General features: G+C 36.7%; 1 long non-coding RNA gene across 1 annotated transcript in view; it reads left to right on the forward strand.

The window, feature by feature from the left end:
• Window positions 1–9,220: 9,220 nt before the first annotated feature.
• Window positions 9,221–22,359, forward strand: part of LOC133254011 (uncharacterized) — a 66,435-nt gene continuing 53,296 nt past the window's right edge. Inside the window, exon 1 of the long non-coding RNA XR_009738531.1 lies at window positions 9,221–9,359. This is a non-coding gene — a long non-coding RNA (uncharacterized LOC133254011). The remainder of the gene's footprint in view (window positions 9,360–22,359) is intronic.

Below are 22,359 nucleotides of genomic sequence, written 5' to 3' on the forward strand. Positions count from 1 at the left end.
AAGATAGCAAACAATATATAAAAAATAATAATTCTCCATCTGACAGGAACTCCCAGCCTCCCCAAATTCCCGCAAAGGTTATGACTGATACCAGTTCCTTTTGAAGACTTCCAGAGATAGTCTAGGACTATATGAACACATGTATTTTTTTTTTACATATATGACTTAAACTGGTTTTGAACACAAATTGTACCAATATGTTTTGTGGACCATTTCATAACAGATCACAAAGTCACCTCATTCTGTTAAAATATCCATTGTACTCTGGTATCACAATTTATTGAACAGCCTATGTTAGACATTTTGGTTGTTCCCAGACTTTTGCTGGTAAAAACCATGCTGCTGCGGTGAATATCTGTGTCCACATTTCATTGTCCCCATATGCAAGTATACCTGTAAAAATAATTATTGGAAATGAAAATGATGTACACAGGAGCATGGGCATTTTTTATGTTAATGGATGCTATGACATCCAGAGAGTCTATACAAGTGTATGGGCTTCTGCACACCCTTGTCACAACTGTGTGTTATCAAATTTGTTGATCTTGCACAGAAAAAGGGTGAAATACGGTGAGCTGCATCTGACTTTCATTTCAACTGGCAAGTTTCCTGTAGTGATATTGAACTTCTTTTCAAATTTTAATAGTTGTAAGTATTTTTCATTGGGTTTCCCAGGTGGTGTTAGTGGTAAAGAACCCACCTGCTAATGCAGAAGACATAAGAGATGCAGGTTCAATCCCTGGATTGGGAAGATCCCCTGGAGAAGGAAATGACAACCGACTTCAGTATTCTTTCCTGGAGAATCCTATGGACAGAGGAGCCTGGCAGGCTGCGATCCATGGGGTCTCACAGAATCAGACATGACTGAAGTGACTTAGCACACAGCACATTTTTCATTATTGGACTGTTTTCTAGTGTGTTTAACAGTCTCTAAAAGACTCATTTGTAGGAACTTTTAAAATGCCAAGCTATTAACATTTTGTCTGTAACATGACATAGTATTTTGTATGTATTTTTGTATTTTGGCTAGAGAAATTTTGAGATGCAGATTTTTCTCTTTTCTGAGTTTACATGAAAGGTCTCCCATTTTCTTATAATAATGTTACCGTTTTAAGTTATGAATACTTGATCCATCTGTAATTTATTTTGAGGTAAGAGGTGGGGTAAAAATTCAACCTCATTTTTTCAAATATCAATTATCCCAGAATTATTTATTGAACATTCTAATTTTCCCTAATGATGTGAAATCTGACCTCCATCACTTACTGAATCTTGTTGGAGATCCTATTAATAGATCCACTCTTCTATTTCATTGGTGTATTTATGTGTACATGTAGCAGTAAAACTATTTCAATTACTATAATTGGTGAGTAATCTTTCCCCATGGCTGAATTTTTTTTTCCTAACTATTCTAATATACTTATCTTCACATATGATGTTTACAAGCTTGTTTAGTTAAGAAGATCTATTGGTATATTATTGAGATCATGAAAAAAATGATACATTACTTCAGACACAATAGATAAAATGTTCCTTTCTCTGTAAGGCTAGAGTACACCTTGTACAATTTTCTTTTTGGTCCTTTAGTAGCATTTTAAACTTGGCTTTACAGAGTTTTACACATTTTTTATTGTCTATTCTCAAGTATTCTTTTTGTTGTTATTACATTTTATCTTTTACATTTTTAAACTAGTTATTGTTTGCATATAGAAAGGATATGTCCCAGGGACTTTGCTGAATTATCATATTATCAAGTAAAAAAATTAATGTATCTTGTTGTTTAAGTAAATGTTAACATTTTATCATTTTTTTCAACATCTGTGAAGATGAGTATATTATTTTTCTCATTTGATTTATCAATATCAGTTCAGTTCAGTCGCTCAGTCATGTCCGACTCTTTGCGACCCCATAAATCACAGCACACCAGGCCTCCCTGTCCATCACCAACTCCCGGAGTTCACTCAGAAATATAGTGAAATATATTATTAGATTTGCTAATACTGAAACATCCTTTGGAGAAGGAAATGGCAACCCACTCCAGTGTTCTTGCCTGGAGAATACCATGGACGGAGAAGCCTGGTAGGCTGCAGTCCATGGGGTCACACAGAGTCGGACACGACTGAAGCGACTTGGCAGCAGCAAACATCCTTATGTTTCTGATATGACTCTTATTTAGTAAAAATCTATTACTGTTTTTTAAAATGATCAATTTTTCTGACTATTAATTTTTAGAATTAAAAAAATCACTTCTCATAAGTGAAATAGATCTGTTGCTTTATGTTTGTATCTATCAGATTTTGGTCATAATATTATTCTAGCTTCTTGTAAAGAATTCGGAAATTTTCCTAATTTATCTATATTCTGGAATAGTTTAGTTAGATTGGAGTTCTCTGTTCTTTAAAGTTTCAGAAAAATACTCTGATGAAATAGCTGGACCTTGTACATTTTGGGAGGAGGAGAGTGAGAAAAAGATGGCTCTTTTTGCGATTTTTTTTCTGTTTTTATTTACATTTTCTACCTCTTCTGTGGTTAGTTTTGATAATTTATATTTTCCTATACATTTCTCTATCTCTCAGAGATTTTCAAGTTATTTTTCATACAGCTGGAGCAAAACAATTCATTATAATTGAGTTGGTTTCCCATTTTCTTTCCTAATGGTGTATTTCTCCCCTTATCTTAGTTGTATTAACTAAATCTCTGTTTTATTGTTTTATTGTTTCCAAATAATCAATTTTTAGATTTACTCAATATTTCTATTATTTTTTTTCTATTTCTTAATGTATGTATTTCTAAAACTTTTTATCTTAAAGCTATGATTCATTTAAAGTGAAAAATATTCTTGTGAAGAATCATCTTTAAAAATGAACAAGAACTATAAGAAGAAATAAAAAATAATAAAAATAGAACTACCATATAACCTGGCAATTCCAGTCCTGTGCATATATCTGAAAATTCTAAAAAAACTAATTTAAAAAGATACATACACCCCAGTGTTCATTGCAGCATTATTTACAATTGCCAAGACATGGAACCAACCTAACTGTTCATCAACAAGTGAATGAATAAAGGAAATATATATAGTGGAATACTACTCAGGCATAAAAAAGGAAAGAAATTTTGCCATTTGCAGCTACATGGATGGACTTGGAGGGCATTATACTGAGTGAAATATGTCAGAGAGAAAAAGACAAATACTATGTGATATCATGTATGGGTGGAATCTAAAAAATGCAACAAAGTAGTGAATATAATATAAAAAAAGGAGACTCACAGAGAGCAAGCTAGTGTTTTCCAGTGGTTGCAGGGACAATATAAGGGTAGGAGAGTGGGAGGTACAAAGCGTTGGGTGTAAGATAGGCTCAGGGACATATTGTACAATACAGGGAAGATACCAATATTTTTTAATATGGCACAGCTGGTAAAGAATCTGCCTGCAATGTGGTAGACCTGGGTTTGATCCCTGGTTTGGGAAGATCCCCTGGAGAAGGGAAAGGCTACCCACTCCAGTATTCTGGCCTGAAGAATTCCATGGACTGTATAGTCTATGGGGTCCCAAAGAGTCGGACACAACTGAGCAATTTTCACACTCACATATACTTTTACATAAATGGAAAAGTAACCTTTAAAATTGTATAAAAATGGATATTAAAAATTTAAAAATACCTGAATATATTCCTCATTTTTTACTTCTTTTTAATTCATTGAATCATGGTATAGTTTTGCTTATTTGAAAGTTGATTTTCCATCTTTTTACAGCAAGCAGGTATTTAGCTTAATTAATTGGCTTTAAAATTCTGATGCTGAAGCTGAAGCTCCAATACTTTGTTCGCTTGATGCAAAGAGCAGATTCGCTGAAAAAGATCCTGATGCTGGGAAAGACTGAGGGCAGGAGGAGAAGGGGGTGACAGAAGATGAGATGGTTGGATGGCATCACCGACCCAATGGGCATGAGTTTGAGCAAGCTTTGGGAGATAGTGGAGGACAGGGAAGCCTGGCATGCTGCAGTTCACAGGGTCACAGAGAGTCGGTCACAATATAGAGACTGAACAACAAAATTCTGATAGCAGGATCTCACTCAAATTGCTAAAGTTTATGTTTAAATCATTATAGTCCCTACCCCCTTCTGAGAGCAAGTTGAAAGTCTGTACTTTTACTTAGGGACTCCTCCCCTGGGCCTGGGGCTTGCCAACCAGTACCATTTTTTAAGGAAACTTTCCTCCTTTGGTTACTTATTTACTCTAAGTTAATTGAAGTCTTAGGCCTTGGATATAACATCTGATGCAGCTTCATTATAGTATTAAATGTTGAGTGCCGTGCTGCCTTTGAAATGAAGCGGATGAGTAGTGCCTCTTTTTTTTATTTTCATGTTTAATCTTTTTTAAAAAATTCTGTGCTTCTGAACCTTTTGAAGTTTCTTTGATGGCAATACACAGGTAAGATTCAACATTCAAAACACAAATGGAGATATTGAAGAAAAAAAAAATCCACCTCTCCTGTCTGTCTCCAAGCCTCAGCTCCAAGTAGTAGAGACACCAGGGTTACCAAAATGTTGATTACCAGAGAGGTGTTCTTTACCCACCCCCACCCCCCATAACTCGATCCGAGGCACCACTCTGTATCAGTGTATACAGCTGTTCCTCATTCTTTTCATCTTCTGCGTAATATCCTTTGTTTAGATGAATCTTTTTTTTTTTTTTTATAACCAGCCTCTTCTGAAAGTTGTTTGGCTTGTTCCTAGACATTTGCTATCACAGTGAGGCAAATACATTTCTCCGCGTGTACTCTTCCAGGAGTAAGTAAAGAGTACATTTCTAAAATGAATAAGCTAGCTCAAATGGTATGTTGTCCAACTCCGTGCAACCCCGTGGGCTGCAGCATGCCAGGCTATCCTGTCCACTATCTCCCGGAGTTTGTACAAGTTCATATCCATTGAGTTGGTGATGCTATCTAACCATCTCATCCTTTGCTGCCCACTTCTCCTTTTACCTTCTGTCTTTCCCAGCATCAGGGTTTTTTCTAATGAGTTGGCTCTTCGCATTAGGTGGCCAAAGTGTTGGAGCTTCAGCTTCAGCATCAGTCCTTCCAATGAATATTCATGGTTGAAACGGCAACCCACTCCAGTATTCATGCCTGGAAAATCCCATGGACCGAGGAGCCTGGTGGGCTACAATCTATGGGTTCGCAAAGAGTCAGACAAGACTGAGTGAATTCTGTGTGTATTTGATCTCCTTGTATGCACTTAATTTTGCTAAATATCATGAAATTGTCTCATAGATAGAAGTTCTACAAATGTATTCTCCCAACAACTCCTGAAAGTAGTAGTGCTCTTGTACCCTTCCCAGAGCAATTTATTAACAAAATACTTTTCTTTACTATTGTGATAAGTGAAAAATAGTTTCTCACTGTCACCTTAATAAGTAATCTTCTTATGAGGGAGTTGAGTATCTTCTTAAAAATAATATAAAATAATATTAATAATAGGAAAATTATTACTAAAATACACATACACATAAGAAATGCAAATATAATAACAATAAAAAATAAGCACACCCCATTGGGCTTTAAAACATTGTCAATCAGAGTGAAGAACACTTTCTGTAGTGTGCCTTTCTGTAGTTGAATTTCCTCATTTCTTCTTTTCAGAAGCATTTGCTGCCCTGAATTTAGTACTTTTTATGCCTTATAACTCACATATGTGCTCCCTAACTACATGTATGTGTATGTAATTAGTTTGCATGTTTTTAAATTTCATATGGTATTATCTGCATGTTTTCTTCAGTGATGGTTTTTAATCCTCAACGTTATAAGAATGCATTCATGATATCTATATAGCTCAAATTCATTCGTCTTAGTGCTCAGTATTCCATTGAATAAACACATCACAATGTATTTATTTTACTGTTGATGTTCATTTAGTTTTTTCTCCAGTTGTTGCTCTTTAAGACAGTGCTGCTATGACCATTCTTGTAAATGTCTCTGCATCTTATAAATGTCTCTGTAATGGAATACTCAGGCCTGGGAGTGGATCTGCCATGGGATTTGGCATCTTCAACTTTACTGCACGTTGCCAAATTGCTTTGGAAGTAATTGCCCCAATTTATACTCCCATCAGCAGGGTAGAAGAGTTCCCATTGTTTTTCATCCTTGCCAGAATGTGGCATTAGGATGTATTAATTTTTTGCCAATATGATGAATTCGAAATGGAATTTCATTGTGGTTTTCATTTGCATTTCCCTGATTACAAATGGGAATAAGCATATTTATGTAAAAGCATTTGTATTTTTCGCTTATGTAAATAGCCTTCTTGTGGTCTTAGCTATTAGGTTATTAACTTTACTATTAGGCCATTGTTGTTTTATTTTTCACTGCTTTCTAGGAGGTTTTTGTATGTTATTTTGGGGATGTTAACTATTTTAGCTATCATTTTTATCACAAATAGTTTTTCTAGATTTTTGTTTTTCTTTTGTCCTTATTTAAAGTAACCTTTATTCTAAAGCAAAATATTTGAATGTATACATTTATACATATTTTCACATAAATAAAACTTTATATAAATGCATAAATGTGACCATATGTAGGAATTTTGTGCATAATTTTTTTCCTGTTTTTGTCTTTCTCTCCATTTTCTTCTATTTTCTCCTCACATGAATCTCCTTTCCCTGGAAAAATAGTTCATATTAAAGACTTTCTGTAACATCCATGTTTTTCACTATATTCAGATAATTCTATATGACATAATTTACAGACATATACATTTATATACATAGCACATGAGGTATTTTAATTTTATCATTATTTGGTTTATAAAAGTAGGATTCAATCCCTGGGTCAGGAAGATCCCTGGAGAAAGGAATAGCAACGCGCTCCAGTATTCTTGCCTGGGAAATTCCATGAACAGAGGAGCCTGGGCAAATTACAGTCCATGGAGTCACACAAGAGTCAGACAGAACTGAGCAACTACACTAAACTAATATGGTTTTTAAATATTTCTGTATTTTCACCTGATAATATTTTTTGAAAATCACTCCAAGTCAGTTTGTATAGTTTTAATTCATTCTTTTAGTGGCTCCTAAATTGCCTTGCATTAACAAAATCTTTGCTAAGAAAAAGCCAGAGTGTAGAAATCTCCAGAAAGCTAAAGAAGGATAATGATACTTAGTCAAGATTTTAGTAAATATATTTTGGACATGTGTCTATATGCATGAACTTTATAGTGACACTAAGAAGTACATTTTGCCCACAAAATTTTGTCATTGTAGAAATTAATCTATAGGTGAATGCATGTATACGTGGCACAGAACCAAATAATGCAAAGTACATCCTTCTATTCTGTTCCCAACTCTGTAGTAGATGGGTGTGTGAACTTGGGGGAATAATTTCCCTTTCTGGACTCCAGTTATCTCATTTATAAAATGAAGGACAGAATTCGATTGTAGGCCGTGTTCCTGAGGTAGTCATATTGTGAGAAAGCCGATTCAAGGCGGATTCAGGGTTTGCCGTCTTCACACCAGCGGATGTGGCGCCACCACGTGGTAGCAGTGTGAACACAATTTAAAATGCGTTTGATTCATCAACTTGCAAATTATGATTCCTCATCAGTTTCTAATTTGAGGAATTGGCCTCATTTCAAGTTTTGCACACGAATAAGCATCCTTAACATGCTTATTTTTCACTATTTCAAGTTTTTATAAAATGTGGCCACACTTTTTGAAAATTAATTTTTATTGGAGTATAGTTTTTTACAATGTTGTTTTGGTTTCTGCTGTACAACAAAATGAACCAGCCATACGTATACAAATGCCCCCTTCCTTCCAGATTTCCTTCCACGCTTGATAGTCAGAGCAGTTTTGACCTCCAACGTTCTTTCAACACCACAGTGTAGCAGTTAATCACGTGAGAAAAAGGGAAAAAATATAATAATCAGAGAAAATTATTCATACTATGAGAGTGAATTTTAGATAAAAGTATTCAATAGCTTTAGCAGTTATATGGCTAAAAAACATCAAAATGACTGAAGCCCCTTAAATCGGGAAGTAAGGGGAACCAGAAAAATTGGGGGCAGGCTTAGATATAAAGATATAAGTCACTGTATTAGAATTCTGTATTATCACTTAGTTTTCAAAGTATTTGAGACATATGCTAAATTGAAGCACATTACACAATCCAGGAATGAGATGGTAAATAAAGGACAATGTCAGTTTTTATTATTTTTCTAACACTTGTGGATCTATTACTGTTTATTGAAAATCATTGTGTCAACTCTTTACTGACATTATGTATTTGATTTTTGTTTATTTTAAAGTAAATATTGAATTTTAGAAAGTTTCAGATTCATATAAAAGCTTCAAAGATAAGACAGAGAGTTCCCATGTACCCTGTACTCAGCTTCCTCCTTTAATATCTTGCTTCACTCTGGTACATTTGTCAGAACTTGAAAGTAAATGTTTGTTGTTGTTGTTCAGTCACTCAGTCATGTCTGACTTTTTGTGACCCCATGGACTGTAGCACCCCAGGCTTGTCCATCACCATCTGTCCATCACATCACCCCTGCCCATCACCATCTCCTGGAGCTTGCTCAAACTCATGTCCATTGAGTCTTTGAGGCCATCCAACAATCTCATCCTCTGTTGTCCCTTTCTCCTCCTGCCTTAAATCTTTCCCAGCATCAGGGTCCTTTCTAATGAGTCAGCATCAGGTGGCCAAAGTATTGGAGCTTCAGCTTCAGCATCAGTCCTTCTAATGAATATTCATTTAGTAACTCATTAGAATATTCATTTACTAACTATAGAGCCACCAAGTAGATGACCCACAAACTGCAGAACAATTAAACTGAAGAAAGCAAACCTTGGAACCTTATTATTACCTAAAGTCCCTACTCTGTTCAGATTTCCTTAGTTTTCACCTAATGTCCTTTCGCTGTTGCAGGATCCCACACAGCTTTCCATGTTACACTGAGGCAGAGTGTCCTTTTGTGCTCCTCTTGGCTGCGGCAGTTTCTCAGATTTCCTTTGTTTTTGAAGACGTTGATGGTTTTGAAGAATACTGGTCAGGTGTTTTGTTAACTGTTCCTCAATTGGGGTTTGTCTGATGTTTTTCTCATGATTAAAATGAGGTTATGGTTTTCTTGTGAGGAAGACCACAAAGGGAAAGTACCACCCTCATAACTTCAGAACAAGGGTACATACTGTTCACATGGTTTATCACTGTTGACGTGGATCTGCATCACAAGGCTAGTATTTGCCAGATTCCTGACCAAAGTGGTGTCTGCCAGATTTCTCCACTGTGAAGCTATATTTTCCCCTCTTTCCATACGGTATCCTTTAGAAGGAAGTCACCACGCAAAGCCCACACTTGACAAGGTAAGAAGTTACCCTTAAGCCATTTAAGTAGGAAGTAGGCACACAAATTATTTGAAATTCTTCTACATGAGATGTTTGTCTCTTTTCCTCCATTTATTTACTTATTTCATAGGGACTTGTGGCTATTTATTTTGCACTTTGGGTTATAGCCCAGGACTTTGTTATCTATTTTGATGCTCAAGTTGTTCCAGTTTTGGCCATTGCCAGTGCCTTCGCGTTAGCCTCTGTGTCCCTTTGACATGCCCCATCATTTTGTTTTGGGAACACTTCCTTACTTTCTGTCACTGCAGTCTGCTCCAAGCTCATCTTGTGTGTTTCCAGCCCCAATGTTAGAATCAGCCATCTCTTCAAAGAGCTCTGGTTCTTTTTATTGGAGAATGTTATTAGAAACTAAGATCTGGGCACAAGATGTGATTTTTGTTAACTTTGAATCTTTCTTCTGTATGTTTTTACATATATAGTTCCCTCTCCATGTCTTAATCGTCTTAAAACTGAGATGAATTTCTAAAAGCTTTGAACACTTACGGATGACTTTGGTTAGTAAGATTTGCTTCGCTCTGGCTAACTGTTGTTTTGGATGATTTCTACTCTTACCACTACTCCATCACTATTTGTAGAGTTTGTCACTCACAGATATGAATTCAGGATAGAAGCTTTCTGGAGAGAAATTATAAATTATGTATGCAGTTTTTCTCGCTACATTACTTTTGACTAAATCAACAGCCGACAAATACGTTTCCGTAGTGAATAAAAAGCACTGCGTGTATATATGCATACAGGTGTTTCCCTTTAGGCTTCTTATTGGATCACATTTCGGGAAGAAAAGTGCCAAAATTATTAGCCTGTGATTCGCTTGAAAGTAGCACCTGTGTGTTCTCTCCCTCATCCTTATGTTTCCAGGGCTTAGCTTGTACTCGACACAATCCAGGGGTTTCCTCAACATTGGCTGAATAAATTACAGAGACTCCTAGAACATGGTGAGGCCTCTCATCAATAATTTAGGTGTGTCTAAGGGTTTTTTGTTTTCATTTTTGTTGTTTTTTGAATGGCCTGCTTTGTTTTGTGGGTTTCAGTACCACTAATTAAAAGAATGGTGGTCACTATCTTTTTCAGGGAAACTGTTTTCATCCCTCGGATTATGTTTCATCATGAGCCATGGTAAATGAATCAGTTTTAGGCTTCTTTTCCAGTGATGAAATAAGGCTCAAACTGTTCATTTAAGAGAAAGTGCTTGCCCATAGAAAGCCTATAAACAAGAGTGTGTTTTCCCTTGATTCACAGTAAAACATGAACCCTTTATCTGAGCTCTCTATTACATGGAAAAGCATTTCGATGTATCGTGTTGAATAAGCTCATCTTCTACTGGATGGTACTGAATTTAATTAGAAGAAAATATCTTCATGAAAATAAGGCTTAAATGATATACTGTTTCATTTTAAGACCATAAGTCATCATATCCTCTAAATGGTGGGATAATGACGCTGAAACAAAACCCTATAGCAGAAAAAGTATTCATTTGGTGCTCAGTCTTTCTGGGGAAAACATGTGCATTTTTATTCTTTATCTCCCTTATATTTTTACTTCCAGTTTCCCATTTGAAAGAAAGTTCTCTTGTATGTTTCATTTTAATTCTATTCTAGATTCAGTATAATCTTCATAAAATGAGATTCATTTAAATATACTTGAGGAACTGAGCAGTCTTGGATGAAAGTATTTGAGGCAGCATTTATGTCTTCAATATAAACACTAGCACCACCATCCGTCCGTCTATTCATTCATCCACTTATCAACACTGCTGTGTGTCCATTGCTGCTGTGGTGCTGGGGAAACATGGATGGGAAAGATAGATCGTGCTTTCAGCAGGGGAGGTGTTAAAAGAAACTGAATAACGTAGCAGGATGGTTCTGGTTGAGCAGAGGAAAACACAAAATCTGGGTCTGGCCTATTGTCTTGTGACATAAGGTGGCCTTTAAGGGCCATGTGTTGTGTGTAGCCGCACAATGACTGGGACAGAGAGAACTGGGGTGGCCTGGAGTCTTGTCCCTGGCCATTAGCTTTTTTTTTTTTTCCTTTTTAAATAATAAGTCACATTTACTAAGTCTTAGCCCATGTCTGGACACTGTTCTAGGGACTCTGTGTGGTCTTAATTGGTTCATTTTTCACAAGAGCCCATCCCAACAACTAGCTTACTGAGATGACTCTGTGGTCTGGAATAGGCATTGTAGCTCCTATTTCCATTTTGCAGATGAGGAAACAGAAGCACTGAGAGTTTAATGAAGTTAACTAAGACCATGCAGCTCGCAGTGGCATAGTCAGGAGGTGAGCCCAGGCAGTGTGCTCCAGAGCCAATCTCTCACTGTAATGATTATCTGCACTCTTTCGAAGTCTTAAGGAAAAAGCAACAACAGTCAGAAGCTAAAGAAGTTGTTTTTTAAAGGGCTCTATGAGCCAAGTAAAAGTAGTGAAGGAAGAAGGAGTGGGGGGCACACAAAGTGCTTCATTTTTTTTTTTAATTTAAATTTATTTGTTTTAATTGGAGGCTAATTACTTTACAATATTGTATTGGTTTTGCCATGCTGCTGCTAAGTCGCTTCAGTCAGGTCTGACTCTGTGCGACCCCATAGACGGCAGCCCACCAGGCTCCTCCGTCCCTGGGATTCTCCAGGCAAGAACACTGGAGTGGGTTGCCGTTTCCTCCTCCAATGCATGAAAGTGAAAAGTGAAAGTGAAGTCGTTCAGTCATGTCCGACTCTTAGTGACCCCATGGACCGCGGCCCACCAGGCTCCTCCGTCGCCATACATCGACATGAATCCTCCACGGGTGTACATGTGTTCCCCATCCTGAACCCCTTTTCCACCTCCCTCCCCGTACCATCCCTCTGGGTCATCCCAGTGCACCAGCCCCAAGCATCCTGTATCCTGTATTGAACCTAGACACGGAGGAAACCAGAATTGAAAGAGACACGTGTACCCCAATGTTCATCGCAGCACAGTGCTTCCTTTGAGTGGCCAACAGTGACCTAGAGTCTGGGAGAGGGAACTCAGCACTGCCCCTTGAGACTGATGGAGTCGGGAGACCTGAAAGCTAGCATCCCAACATGGACATCATTGTTCTCACCTGGGACACCAGCCATCCTGAGGTGAAACATCCTCTGTTAACTTCAGAAGCCAAGGACAATGACAGAGGGCAGAGGAGTAGGGCAGCGGGCACAGTGAAGCAAGAGAAGAGCCCAGAATCTTCAAGGGGACTGTTCGTGAAGCTGGATATATTGATACAGCTTAAGTTGCTTTGATGTGGTGCACATTCTGGCTGACCCCATGAGAGCTATGAAATCATGGTTTTGCTGTTTGTTGTTTTTTTTCCCAGGCAGTGTGTATAATATCCCTAAACCTTACTCTGCTTTGAGGCTCACTGAGATTATAAGAGATTTACATTTTCCACTTCATTAAATATAATTTGAATGTTTATGGATTTATATTATTTGTATAAATGAAAAAAAATTTCCCTATAATTTGATAGAGTTGGGTTAACTTCTAAAGAAATTATAGTACAAATTTATTATTCGTAATAAATTTTTATAATAGCAATCATGCTTTATTAGTATTACTGACAGAAATGTCAGAAATTTAATTGAGCATTATTGTGCCATCCAGTGCTAAGAATGAGGATCAACTATGTGGACCAAATAGTCTCCTCCCTGCTGTCTTTAACTTTAAGGGAGAGATGTGAACATTTTATGTAGCTCATTCAAGATGCAAGGGAATTCTCAGAGATGAGCAGATGCAATGCTTAGAATGATTGATGGTCTTTTCCGAGATGAGCGAGTACAGGAAACAAGACTGTGTGACCGTGTTTCTGCCGGGGTTCCAGGTCCATTCTCCTTTCATCTCTGGCCTCCCTCCATCATAGACTACCCCCTGTCGTAGAGGAGAACGATTGGATGAGTTTTCCCAAGGATAGCGTGAAGTGGTTTATTTTTATCATCACCTAGTAATACAAACTGTTAAACAGAAAAAACTAAGATAAGGTTTCATCCAAACATCTCATCAAAATGTCCCTGCTTCGGAACGTGTTGCACCCGAGGGACTCTTTCAAAGACTGAAGTCAAAACAGCTGCATCTGAGTGACTGCCTCCAAATGAAGAACAGCCCCATGGAAAGGTCAGGTACCTAGAGCCCATGGGAGATCCTCTCTTGACACTTCCAGGCATAACGGGACCAAGATTTTATAGTGTGTTCCCCCATGCCCACAGTCCCCTGGGGCTTTGAAATCTCTGTATTAAAAGTATCACATGAAAATAAATAAATAAATAAAAGTATCACATGACCTAAATGTCAGGGAAAAATTAAGCTCAGTGTTTTAGAGGAGGGAACCTTGAAAAGGAGATTTCCTGGAGGATAAAGAAGTGACCTAGGGGACTGGAGAAATGAGGGTAACTGGGAGGAGGGACAAGGGGGAAGGAGAAGGTATTCCAGGCTGAACAAAGACCCAGGCGTAAGAAACCGAGTGGATGATCACCACAACCTATAGGCATTTGAGGTTACTCACCATCCATCCTTTACTGAGCACCTACTGTGTGCTTCACTACACTGTCCCCATCATTTTAGAGAGGACATGACACGTGGTTGACCTAGCACATGGTTCAGTCTTTTTTCCCTCCTCTCAAAGACAACAACAAAATATACTTGATCCCTAAACCGATTTCAAAAAAACAATTTGATTTTAACCATGTGTGGTTTCCCCTCAGATATGTTCTACTTAATTTTTAAACTACTTTAATATGAATTAAACAATCCAGAAAACTATTTTTTTTCTATTTAGTTTTTAAATCACCTTAATCTGAATTAAATACAGATAAACAATTTGATTTATTTTGAAAAATACAATTACATTAGAAATAAAAATACAAATTGCTGACCAATTAAGTTATTAAGCATCCACTTAGTAAGCCATAACTTATAAAAATATCTTAATTACTCAATCTTAATAATGATAGTTTATATTCTATAGAATAGCAAACTATGCTGAAATATTTTAAATACTATATGTCAATCTTCTTAAAAAATAAATCAACATGTGGATTAAGTTTTCTGTAACATTGCTATTAACCTGAATATTCCCATGGTAACAAGACATATCTAACAGAATACAAAGCAGATAACTTTCAATATTTAATTCAAATTCATAAATAAAACCATATTTGTAGTTGTATGAAAGTTGCACATTAATCCAATCTATCAGGTATACAGAAATTTTTAGAATCATATTTTAGAAAATTTTGTGTTAAGACTTTATAATTAATTTCTGATTACAAAAGTAAGACATACTTTCTGTAGAAAAATGAAAAAATCAAAAGGAGAATTAATCTCAGATTAATATTTGTTTGCAGACTATTTGCAGTCTTTCTTATACATTGTTTCATTTATAAATGTTTTACAATTCTGTATCAAATTATAAATTTAGTTTTGTATCTTTTATTTTTGACTTCTTCCTATGTTGTGAATTAGCTTTTACATTTTTTTTGATAAGTAACAAATTTGTGACATCCTCCACAATGTAATCATGTACTTCCTGTTTAAGGAAATTTTTTTGAAGTCTTAACCACAATTAATCTAATACTAGCAATTATGAAGCCATACTCTGCCCCTTAAAAAATAATGACTAAATAGTTAATTTCTTTATGTCCTTTTTTACTGATTTTGTCAGGTGATTTCTATAAGCATCCAAAATTGATTAACAGTGTTTCAGACTTACTCATCCTTACCAAACATGTTTTGTGTGTGTCTAAAATAGAGTAATTGAGAGAACTTCTAGGAACTCAATCATAAAACAACTAACTTCTGAAGGAGAACTTAGGGGAGGCATTGCCTTATATTTCAGCATTTCTAGTAATCTCCCAGAAAGGCCATAGTATAAAATTTTAAGTATGGTTTACTACTTTGGTACACAAAGAAAAAATGATAGTCAGAAAATGCCCTCCACTTGGACATTTTCACTTTAAATATATCTGTTTCCATTATTTTAACTTTGAAATAATATCAAACAGCAGATTATATCTATATAGGATAGATACAACATAAGGACCATAAAATCTAACAGATCCAATTTACTGGAATATAAATGATCAGACAGGGAAATGATGACATTGCCTTCCTCTGGTTGCAAAGAGCAGCAAAAGGAGAAATTTACAAGTTAGAGAAGACCTCAACCCAAGAGGAGAAATGCCGTGGAAGACCAGGAACTTTGGAAACCAAGATTGCCAAGATTTGGGAAAACCTAGGAAGTCCTCTTCTTTCCCAGAAGTCTCATTTCAGCATATCTATGCCACTTGATTCGTGCTTCTTTCTCTGCCGAGCAGCCTCCTCTGCTCCTCAGTCACAGATTGAGAAATAATGGATGATACCTGCAGCTCCAAGACTTGCAGGAAGTTACATACAGGTACAGCTACATGGAGAAATGGATTTTCTCTCAGTTCTATCCATTAGGTGCTAGAAACTGGATGTTTGTGTCCCTGAAAAATTTCTAAGTCCAAACTCTAATCCCCAGTGTGATAGTATTTAGAAATGCAGCCTTTGAGAAGTAATTAGGTCATGAGGGTGGAGCCCTCAAATGAGATTAGTGCCCTTATAAGAAGCAGCACCAGGCAGCTCTCCTCTGTCTGCTCTCAGCCTTTAGAGGATACAATGAGGAGATGGCTATCTGCAAACCAAGAAGTGGACTCACACCAGACACAGGATCTGCTGGCATCTGGTTCTTGGACTTCTCAGCCTCCAAAATTGAGGGAAAGAAATTATTGTTTAAACTGCCCAGACTATATTGTTTTGTTATAACAGGCAAAGCTGACTAAATCAGCCAGTAGTTGTCTCAGCTTGACTCACATGCCTAATCCTGTGCCCATCAGCTGTGACCAGGGTCCAAGAGTCAACTTGGAATAACCTCTGAATCCCCTCTGATTACTGCAGCAGGGGCCAAATGATGCTTATAATTTTGCCCACTGCAGCCAGGTATCTAAGAAATAGTTTCTGAATTTGTACAAAATATGAGTTTCTTTTTACTATTTTTTCCTTTTTTGAGAATTATGTTAATAGTACACAAATACATTTTCCGTGTATCTGGTCCATAGACTTCCAGACCTTTTCCTTCGGAGAAATCTTACTGTAAATTTTGTTCTACAATTTGTTTTTGTTTTGTCACTTAACAATATGTCTTGGGTGTTAAAGTTATATATTTTAATGAATTAATTTTTGAAGGTATACAAGTAATACTTGAATTCATCTTTATTGTAAAAAAATTCTAGTAATACATATCATATGGATGAAGAAGTCAAAGTTCTGTTTCACACAACTCCTGAATTATTTTTTTTTAATTTTACTACTATCATGGTTATGTACATTGCTTTGCAACTTGAATTAATGCATAAATGTATATTCATTATTTTAAAAATACATTACTTAATGAAACATTATTTTTAAATATATGTGCACAGTGAAAAAAATAGAATACCTTTTCAACACCTTCCTGCTACCGCAGTCTACCTTGCTTTCTCAAAATTACCATTAACAATGTCTTTCTTGTTTTTATAAAACATTCATACAAAAGTGGATAGGTTGGGATTTTTTCTTTTAATGTAATTGGGATCAATTATATTGTAAAGTAAAAGTAAAGTAAAAATAACTACTCTTTTCAGTGTACAGATGTATTTTACAGATAGTTCCACATCAGTACATTGTTGTTGTTCGGTCACCCAGTCACGTCTGACTCTTTGTGACCTCATGGACTGTAGCACGCTGGGCCTCCCTGTCCCTCACCGTCAGTATATACAGACTTACTAAGTTCTCTCTAGCATTCCATTTTATGAATGTGCTGAACTATTCCTCTACTGATAAATTTTGTTTTCAATTTTTCTCTGTTAAATATTATGATGAATATATTTGTACATATTTCTCCATACTCGTGTGAGAATATTTTTCTATATTAAATAAACATAAATATTACAAAAGAGTCCTTCAGGAAAAGCTGCAATAATATAACTCCATTCCACATGCAGTGTTCATTTCCATACAACCTTGCCAACCCTGGATATCAACAATCCTTTTTAATTTTTGCCAATGTGAATAGTAAAAAAATTTTCTTTTCTTGTTATAATTTGTGTTTCCTCATTAGTGAGCCTGGGCATCTGTATTTGTTCACTGGTCATTCATATTTCTTTTTTTTTCTCTTGGAGTTTTTACCCTATTTTAAAAATCAATTTGTTGGAACAGTTTATTCGTCTGTCATTTTGTGTTCTGTAAATAACTTCCAGATTTAACTTTATTCCTGGTATCTTTATCATGTGAAGTTTTATTTTTTTTAAGTAGTCAACACCATTAGTCTTTTCCTTTATGGATTCCAGATATTGTGCATTGACTTGGAAGTTCTTTACCACACCAAGACTATAAAAACATTCTCTGGTTTATAAACACATTGATATATTTTTAAAGATTTAACTTTTAAAACAATCTAGAATTATTTGAGTATGTCTGTGTTGTACATTGAGAGCTAACTCTGTTATGAATAAGTGATTGTCTTATTGGTTATGTAATTGACTAATAACCACTCAACTGATTTGAAAATCTACTTTTCCTATAAATTGAATTCTTATACATAATTGTTCTATTTTCAGACCTTGTTTTCTACTCACCCCTTTCTATTATTTTTATAGTGCTATACTGTTTCACTGAACATAATTTTATATTATGCTTTGATATATGATTTTTCTTTTCTCGACTTTTCCTTTTTCAAATTTTCTCTTACAGATAAATACCTTCCAATTAAGTTACATAAAGAGTCTTATTGGATGTTTTCCTAATTTTCTTCCAACCTTCTGTAGGACTTTTTATTGGAATTATGTTAAATGTAGAGACAAATGTGAAGGAAAAAAAAATGCCCACAGGATTGGAAAAACTCACCTGTAAACCCGTCTCAGACTGGTGCCTTTCTAAGACTCGTCTTTGACTCGTTCCAATCTCTTCTATGGTTATTGGTCTTTCCTGGTCTTCTACTTCCTTTCCAGTCAAACATAGTCATTTGTATTTTCTAGAAAACCTTCCCTTTCACCAAGATTTTCAAATTTACTTATATACAAATCTTCCTCACTCATTCCTTATATTGGTGATTTTGTCTTCTCACTTTTGTCTTCATCAGACATGACAAAGATCTGTTGACTAGTAACTAGGCAGCTGGCTAAGGTCTCTTCTGAACTGTGTTACTTTGTTTCCCCAACTAGCTTCTTCTCCAAGAGTGACACCTGTGTTCTGTGTGAAGTTGGCAGGGCGTTCCAATGGCCATGTTTCATTCTAAGCAGGAAGAAGCTAGGGAGGTTGATGAGCTCCTTTTTCCTATTACCAAAATTAAGAGAGCTTTGATTTGGGGTGGGTCCCATCCTATTACCAAAATTAAGAGAGCTTTGATTTGGGGTGGGTCCCATGAGCGTCATTAGACACGTTTCCTTTTTCTTTCTTCCCTTTGTGTGTGTGGTAGAGTTCCCGAGGAGCCCCCAACTCTCTACTCGGCTTCTCCAAGGCAGGCCGTTCTCTGAGGAATGCACGTCCTCCTGTGGCAGATTATCCACCCTCCAGAGAGGGTTTTTCTGATTTTATCCAGGGACAAACACTGCTAATCCCTGCCACTCAGAATAAGTGGGAAGGGAGAGAAAAAGAAGGTGCCCAACTGGCCTAGCTATTTCAAGAATGTGTTGACTCTGAGTATGGAAAAATCACTGAAATTCTTTCAACACTGTAAAATGTTCTCTTCCCCGTGTTTTAGCCTGAGGTTTTCTCTAACCTTGTTTCTTCATCAACCTGATTCCATTTTGTTTCTATTTATCTTCCTAGAAACTTTAATTTTCTGGACATCCTCTCTCAATTTCCAGTGCTGAAACAGATTTATTCTTGAGAAGCAAGCAAATGAAATCCTTTCTGTCGTTTCCTTCAGGGGCTGGGAGTGGGGAAGAATGTGCGCTCTTCCACCATCTTTCGCCCGTCTCTGTTTTTAAGTTTGTTTACACTGAACTAAAGGGGATAGTCTCATAAGTAAATCACTTAAACAAAATAAGGAATGATCAGGCTCTCGTGTCACTCTGCATTTCCTCTATTGTTTCAGTAGTGAAACCTGTGCTACAGTTTGTCACTGTGAGGAAAATGATGGTGTCCCTCTCTGTGCTGCTCGTTCCTTAGCTCACAGCATTGCCTCCATCACAGTAAATGCTCTGGAATCCAGCTAAATAGAGACCTGAACACATTATTCTACATACAAACCAAAAATACAGAAATTCAAGAACAAGACCTCTGGAGGATTCAATGCAGGTGGATACGGACAAGGCTGAGACTAGGAACCAGGATGGTTTCTCTTGGAATGCGCTCATTTTAGTTGGCAGCGGCAGCAACTGTCACCCTGCCTCTCATGAGCGTCACTTCTTACGTTACCACTTCAGGGCACCAGCTTGAATAGCTTCATCCTCCTTCCTTTGCTCTCATGTCCCATATTAGAGTAATCAACTGAACCTCAGGTACAATTATCTTGTAAACTGTATTAGCATTTCTGGCCTTTAGTGCTTTTCCAAAGGAAAAAGATGTTGATTAGACTCTGTGTGTGGGTGTGTGGATCGGTGAGTGGGTAGGTGTGGAAGGCTTGTGTGTTTGTTGTTTTAAAGCTTAAGCTCAGAGTTAAGGAGAACTGTGAATTGGTGAGCCACTGGTTTCCTAGAATAAGATTGTTTCTTTCCAGAGAAAGGTAAAATGGCCTTTTTCTGTTTTGTTCCAGCAACATAATAACCATAGGTCTTTGAACCTAATAGCTGAATCCATTTATTCACTGACATCTTTCCATAGGTAAATAGATGTTATTTGTCTTGTCAGGGATAATGCCATTTATATGCCTAATGTGGTTGATAATCTGGATTTAGCAAAAATATTTTTGTTCACTTTTGTTGTAATTTATGTTTTATTACTTTTTAATAAAATAAACAGTACATATAAATTTTGTGAGGTAGGGGTATGTGCCTAACTCTTTCTTTTTTGCAGATCCATAATATGTATTATGTATAATGGAAAGTGATTATTACTGCAGAATGGTAATTAATAGATTATTACCATATCACATGATATAGACCAGACCTGCTGAGATTGTTCATGAAAAGGTTAATTACCTTACAAATAAAATTTTAGTTGATATATATAGTAATTTCCTTTTAGTATTATGAGAAATCTGGCATGTTTTCAGGTTGCAGGTTCTAACAGAATTGAATATATCTACTTCATATTAAGTAAAAAAGCTGCCAATAACATTTTAAATTATTTTCAGAATTGGCTTTCAGCAGTCTGTACATGGAATAGTTGTACCTAAAAAAAATGAACAACTATTTTCTTAAAAATAGGATATGTAATTCCAACTTAACTGGAAAATACTACTATAGAAAACAGAACAATCTAACACAATATCTCAGACTTGTCAAAGCAATATAACATCATGAAATCATGGGCTGTTTATAGATGAAAGTTACCTTGAAGATATATACATGTATAATATGTATTATGGATTTGCTCTATGACCCTTGAATATATGAAAAAAATAAAATGTCTTAATTTTTACAAGTCCTGTCAAAACTTTCTAGGCCTTCAATCTATAGGATTGTTGAAAATCTATTCTTTATTATTTGGAGTGCTGGCCTCTTCCTTGATTTAGGGCTGACACAGACCAGGAAACACTGGGGGAGGACTTCCAGCTTTCCATCAGTTTCATCCACACATGATGGTTAATTTGTCAGTTTCACTAAGCTATGATGCCCACTTGTTTTATCATGCACCAGTATAAAATGCTGGGCTTCCCTGATGGCTCAGATGGTAAAGAATCTGCCTGCAATACAGGGGACTGGGTTTGAACCCTGGGTTGGGAAGATCCCCCGGAGAAGGGAATGGCAACCCACTCCAGTATTCTTGGCTGGAGAATCCCAGGGACAGGGCATCCTGGTGAGCTACAGTGTGTGGGGTCGCAAAAGAGTTTGACACAACTGAGCGACTCACACACACACAGTATAGATGTTGCTGCAAAGTGTTTTTCTTTTAGATGTGATTAATATACAAAACAGTAGACTTTGAGTAAAGCAAATTACTTTCCAAAATGTTTGTGGCTTCATTCAATCAGGTGAACAAAAACTGAGGTTTCCCAAAGACGCAGAAATTATGCCTATAAAGACTACAGCGTAGGAATCCTATCTGTTTCCAACCTGAAGATTCCTGACTCGAGACTGTAGCACCAACTCTTTCCTGAATTTCCAGGTTGTTGGTTTGCTCTACAAATTTCAAACTTTCTAGCCATTATATTCACATGAGTATGTTGTGTGGTGTGTGTTGCTCCTCTGCTCATGGAATTCTCCAGGCAGGAATACTGGAGTGGGTAGCTATTCCCTTCTCTGAGGGATCTTCCCAACCTAGGGATCAAACTCAGGTCTCCTGCTTTGCAGGCAGATTCTTTACCATCTAAGCCATCAGGGAAGCCCTCCGCTCTGGAGAAGTCTGATTAAGAACTGATTAATAATTCTTTAGGTCTTCCCAGGTGGTGCTAGTGGTAAAGAATCAGCCTGCCAATGTAGGACATGCAAGGGACATGGGTTAGATCCCTGGGTCAAAAAGATCCTCTGAAGAAGGGAATTACAACCCACTCCAGGATTCCTGCCTGGAAAATCCCACGTACAGAGGATCTTGGCAGGCTACAGTCTGTAGCATCGTAAAGAGTTGGACACAACTGAGCGACTGAGCACACAATGCAGTAACTCCGTAAGATATTCACTGACAAAGTGCTGTTTCAAAGTCAAACCATTTTACTGCTCTCCACACCCTCCCTTATGATTATACAGTAAAAGTGAGAAATAGATTCAAGGGATTAGATTTGAGAGTGCCTGAAGAACTATGGACAGAGGTTCATGACACTGTACAAGAGGCAGGGATCAAGACCATCCCCAAG

This window comes from Bos javanicus, chromosome 9, assembly GCF_032452875.1.
Source record: "Bos javanicus breed banteng chromosome 9, ARS-OSU_banteng_1.0, whole genome shotgun sequence".
NCBI lineage: Eukaryota > Metazoa > Chordata > Mammalia > Artiodactyla > Bovidae > Bos > Bos javanicus.